The sequence below is a fragment of the Pseudophryne corroboree genome, unplaced genomic scaffold, assembly GCF_028390025.1.
Source record: "Pseudophryne corroboree isolate aPseCor3 unplaced genomic scaffold, aPseCor3.hap2 scaffold_1421, whole genome shotgun sequence".
NCBI classification, from domain to species: Eukaryota; Metazoa; Chordata; class Amphibia; order Anura; family Myobatrachidae; genus Pseudophryne; species Pseudophryne corroboree.
In genome coordinates, this window is record NW_026968048.1 from 18,619 (window position 1) to 24,824 (window position 6,206).

Below are 6,206 nucleotides of genomic sequence, written 5' to 3' on the forward strand. Positions count from 1 at the left end.
TGACAAAAACAAACTACATTGTCACCAGAAGAGCAATACAAAATGTACAAGTGATATATTAAAATCATCTTTCCAGCTTGAATTTCAATGATGCATTGGGGCAACGATTTTGTGAGAAACATCTTCACCCTTAAATAAAGATTTTCTTAATTCCTTACCTGTGTGCTAATTAGATATCACCTTGTTTTCACATTAAACAGACTTCCACATGAGAAAGCAGCAAGGATGCAGTGGCGTTAATGTTTCCTGGTGTCAACCTGTATTATTTCAGTAGACATTGAAATGAGGATGCATCTTGCTGCCTTTCCAATGAAGCAAGTTTAATTTAGTAATAGGTGAAAAACCATCCTTACAAAGGTGTTAATCAGAGACTTGGCTTTGTGGACACTTTTCAGAGAACAAATTTGTTAGCATAAAAATAAAGCCAGAAAATAAAGAGCTGTTTAATCACTCAATTGGATTTTTCTGCCAGCATATTTTTTTTCTCTGCAAACCACTGCTAAATTGTGCTTCCTAGCTGTTTTTATAAAATCACTGAATCAAATCTAACTCTGATTACATCAGAGAAGGCCAGGTACCCTACACCATAACAGGGGGTTTAAAATTTTGACTTGTCTACTTAAAGATCACCAAAATCTGATAACAAGGTCAATTAGGTCCCTGGGTGGGATTGAACCACCAACCTTTTGGTTAATAGCCGTACATACTAACTGATTGCGCCACAGAGACACTTTGCAAAAGTACATACTGACAAAAGCTAATAAGCATTCATCTAAAACGTTTCCTAGAAAAACTTTAAAAAGTCAATAATCTGGAGAGTTTTTGTAAGATGTTTCTTCCATCAACCAACGAAGAAACACATTGGTACTTTCCCATGATGAGTGAGTGCTTCAGGATCTCTTGCACTTACATGTGCAGCAGAGTACAGCAATGGAAGCATGCTGGGCCCATAACCCAGAGGTAGGCAGATTGAAACTATCCTCTGCTATATGCATTTTTTTGTTTGTTAATTAAAGTAATCCAAAACTGGGATTGATATTTTGGCTCTTTTATTTTTACTTAAAGTACAACAACTTTTACCATTTTAATTTATTTTAATAGTATATTGACAGTATTGTTTTCTTTCAAAAATCCACTTCATTTTCTTTACCCTATTATTAAAATGGTAATTGACAAAAACAAACTACATTGTCACCAGAAGAGCAATACAAAATGTACAAGTGATATATTAAAATCATATTTCCAGCTTGAATTTCAATGATGCATTGGGGCAACGATTTTGTGAGAAACATCTTCACCCTTAAATAAAGATTTTCTTAATTCCTTACCCGTGTGCTAATTAGATATCACCTTGTTTTCATATTAAACAGACTTCCACATGAGAAAGCAGCAAGGATGCAGTGGCGTTAATGTTTCCTGGTGTCAACTTGTATTATTTCAGTAGACATTGAAATGAGGATGCATCTTGCTGCCTTTCCAATGAAGCAAGTTTAATTTAGTAATAGGTGAAAAACCATCCTTACAAAGGTGTTAATCAGAGACTTGGCTTTGTGGACACTTTTCAGAGAACAAATTTGTTAGCATAAAAATAAAGCCAGAAAATGAAGAGCTGTTTAATCACTCAATTGGATTTTTCTGCCAGCATATTTTTTTTCTCTGCAACCCACTGCTAAATTGTGCTTCCTAGCTGTTTTTATAAAATCACTGAATCAAATCTAACTCTGATTACATCAGAGAAGGCCAGGTACCCTACACCGTAACAGGGGGTTTGAAATTTTGACTTGTCTACTTAAAGATCACCAAAATCTGATAACAAGGGAAATTAGGTCCCTGGGTGGGATTGAACCACCAACCTTATGGTAAATAGCCGTACATACTAACTGATTGCGCCACAGAGACACTTTGCAAAAGTCCTTACTGACAAAGGCTAATAAGCATTCATCTAAAACGTTTCCTAGAAAAACTTTAAAAAGTCAATAATCTGGAGAGTTTTTGTAAGATGTTTCTTCCATCAACCAATGAAGAAACACATTGGTACTTTCCCATGATGAGTGAGTGCTTCAGGATCTCTTGCACTTACATGTGCAGCAGAGTACTGCAATGGAAGCATGCTGGGCCCATAACCCAGAGGTAGGCAGATTGAAACTATCCTCTGCTATATGCATTTTTTTTTGTTAATTAAAGTAATCCAAAACTGGGACTGATATTTTGTCTTTTATTTTTACTTAAAGTACAATAACTTTTACCATTTTAATTTGTTTTAATAGTATATTGACAGTATTGTTTTCTTTCAAAAATCCACTTCATTTTCTTTACCCTATTATTAAAATGGTAATTGACAAAAACAAACTACATTGTCACCAGAAGAGCAATACAAAATGTACAAGTGATATTTTAAAATCATCTTTCCAGCTTGAATTTCAATGATGCATTGGGGCAACGATTTTGTGAGAAAACATCTTCACCCTTAAATAAAGATTTTCTTAATTCCTTACCTGTGTGCTAATTAGATATCACCTTGTTTTCACATTAAACAGACTTCCACATGAGAAAGCAGCAAGGATGCAGTGGCGTTAATGTTTCCTGGTGTCAACCTGTATTATTTCAGTAGACATTGAAATGAGGATACATCTTGCTGCCTTTCCAATGAAGCAAGTTTAATTTAGTAATAGGTGAAAAACCATCCCTACAAAGGTGTTAATCAGAGACTTGGCTTTGTGGACACTTTTCAGAGAACAAATTTGTTAGCATAAAAATAAAGCCAGAAAATGAAGAGCTGTTGAATCACGCAATTTGATTTTTTTGCCAGCATATTTCTTTTTCTCTGCAACCCACTGCTAAATTGTGCTTCCTAGCTGTTTTTATAAAATCACTGAATCAAATCTAACTCTGATTACATCAGAGAAGGCCAGGTACCCTACACCATAACAGGGGGTATGAAATTTGACTTGTCTACTTAAAGATCACCAAAATCTGATAACAAGGTCAATTACGTCCCTGGGTGGGATTGAACCACCAACCTTTTGGTTAATAGCCGTACACACTAACTGATTGCGCCACAGAGACACTTTTCAAAAGTACATACTGACAAATGCTAATAAGCATTCATCTAAAACGTTTCCTAGAAAAACTTAAAAAAGTCAATAATCTGGAGCGTTTTTGTAAGATGTTTCTTCTATCAACCAACGAAGAAACACATTGGTACTTTCCCATGATGAATGAGTGATTCAGGATCTCTTGCACTTACATGTGCAGCAGAGTACAGCAATGGAAGCATGCTGGGCCCATAACCCAGAGGTAGGCAGATTGAAACTATCCTCTGCTATATGCATTTTTTTTTTGTTAATTAAAGTAATCCAAAACTGGGATTGATATTTTGGCTCTTTTATTTTTACTTAAAGTACAATAACTTTTACCATTTTAATTTGTTTTAATAGTATATTGACAGTATTGTTTTCTTTCAAAAATCCACTTCATTTTCTTTACCCTATTATTAAAATGGTAATTGACAAAAACAAACTACATTGTCACCAGAAGAGCAATACAAAATGTACAAGTGATATATTAAAATCATCTTTCCAGCTTGAATTTCAATGATGCATTGGGTCAACAAATTTGTGAGAAACATCTTCACCCTTAAATAAAGATTTTCTTAATTCCTTACCTGTGTGCTAATTAGATATCACCTTGTTTTCACATTAAACAGACTTCCACATGAGAAAGCAGCAAGGAAGCAGTGGCGTTAATGTTTCCTGGTATCAACTTGTATTATTTCAGTAGACATTGAAATGAGGATGCATCTTGCTGCCTTTCCAATGAAGCAAGTTTAATTTAGTAATAGGTGAAAAACCATCCTTACAAAGGTGTTAATCAGAGACTTGGCTTTGTGGACACTTTTCAGAGAACAAATTTGTTAGCATAAAAATAAAGCCAGAAAATGAAGAGCTGTTTAATCACTGGATTGGATTTTTCTGCCAGCATATTTTTTTTCTCTGCAACCCACTGCTAAATTGTGCTTCCTAGCTGTTTTTTTATAAAATCACTGAATAAAATCTAACTCTGATTACATCAGAGAAGGCCATGTACCCTACACCATAAGAGGGGGTTTGAAATTTTGACTTGTCTACTTAAATATCACCAAAATCTGATCACAAGTTTAATTACGTCCCTAGGTGGGATTGAACCACCAACCTTTCGGTTAATAGCCAAACACACTAACCGATTGCGCCACAGAGACACTTTGCAAAAAGTGCATACTGACAAAGGCTAATAAGCATACATCTAGAACGTTTCCTAGAAAAACATTAAAAAATCAATAATCTGGAGAGTTTTTGTAAGATGTTTCTTCTATCAACCAACGAAGAAACACATTGGTACTTTCCCATGATGAGTGAGTGCTTCAGGATCTCTTGCACTTACATGTGCAGCAGAGTACAGCAATGGAAGCATGCTGGGCCCATAACCCAGAGGTAGGCAGATTGAAACTATCCTCTGCTATATGCATTTTTTTTGTTAATTAAAGTAATCCAAAACTGGGATTGATATTTTGGCTCTTTTATTTTTACTTAAAGTACAATAACTTTTACCATTTTAATTTGTTTTAATAGTATATTGACAGTATTGTTTTCTTTCAAAAATCCACTTCATTTTCTTTACCCTATTATTAAAATGGTAATTGACAAAAACAAACTACATTGTCACCAGAAGAGCAATACAAAATGTACAAGTGATATATTAAAATCATCTTTCCAGCTTGAATTTCAATGATGCATTGGGGCAACGATTTTGTGAGAAACATCTTCACCCTTAAATAAAGATTTTCTTAATTCCTTACCTGTGTGCTAATTAGATATCACCTTGTTTTCACATTAAACAGACTTCCACATGAGAAAGCAGCAAGGATGCAGTGGCGTTAATGTTTCCTGGTGTCAACCTGTATTATTTCAGTAGACATTGAAATGAGGATGCATCTTGCTGCCTTTCCAATGAAGCAAGTTTAATTTAGTAATAGGTGAAAAACCATCCTTACAAAGGTGTTAATCAGAGACTTGGCTTTGTGGACACTTTTCAGAGAACAAATTTGTTAGCATAAAAATAAAGCCAGAAAATAAAGAGCTGTTTAATCACTCAATTGGATTTTTCTGCCAGCATATTTTTTTTCTCTGCAAACCACTGCTAAATTGTGCTTCCTAGCTGTTTTTATAAAATCACTGAATCAAATCTAACTCTGATTACATCAGAGAAGGCCAGGTACCCTACACCATAACAGGGGGTTTGAAATTTTGACTTGTCTACTTAAAGATCACCAAAATCTGATAACAAGGTCAATTAGGTCCCTGGGTGGGATTGAACCACCAACCTTTTGGTTAATAGCCGTACATACTAACTGATTGCGCCACAGAGACACTTTGCAAAAGTATATACTGACAAAGGCTAATAAGCATTCATCTAAAACGTTTCCTAGAAAAACTTTAAAAAGTCAATAATCTGGAGAGTTTTTGTAAGATGTTTCTTCCATCAACCAACGAAGAAACACATTGGTACTTTCCCATGATGAGTGAGTGCTTCAGGATCTCTTGCACTTACATGTGCAGCAGAGTACAGCAATGGAAGCATGCTGGGCCCATAACCCAGAGGTAGGCAGATTGAAACTATCCTCTGCTATATGCATTTTTTTGTTTGTTAATTAAAGTAATCCAAAACTGGGATTGATATTTTGGCTCTTTTATTTTTACTTAAAGTACAACAACTTTTACCATTTTAATTTATTTTAATAGTATATTGACAGTATTGTTTTCTTTCAAAAATCCACTTCATTTTCTTTACCCTATTATTAAAATGGTAATTGACAAAAACAAACTACATTGTCACCAGAAGAGCAATACAAAATGTACAAGTGATATATTAAAATCATATTTCCAGCTTGAATTTCAATGATGCATTGGGGCAACGATTTTGTGAGAAACATCTTCACCCTTAAATAAAGATTTTCTTAATTCCTTACCCGTGTGCTAATTAGATATCACCTTGTTTTCATATTAAACAGACTTCCACATGAGAAAGCAGCAAGGATGCAGTGGCGTTAATGTTTCCTGGTGTCAACTTGTATTATTTCAGTAGACATTGAAATGAGGATGCATCTTGCTGCCTTTCCAATGAAGCAAGTTTAATTTAGTAATAGGTGAAAAACCATCCTTACAAAGGTG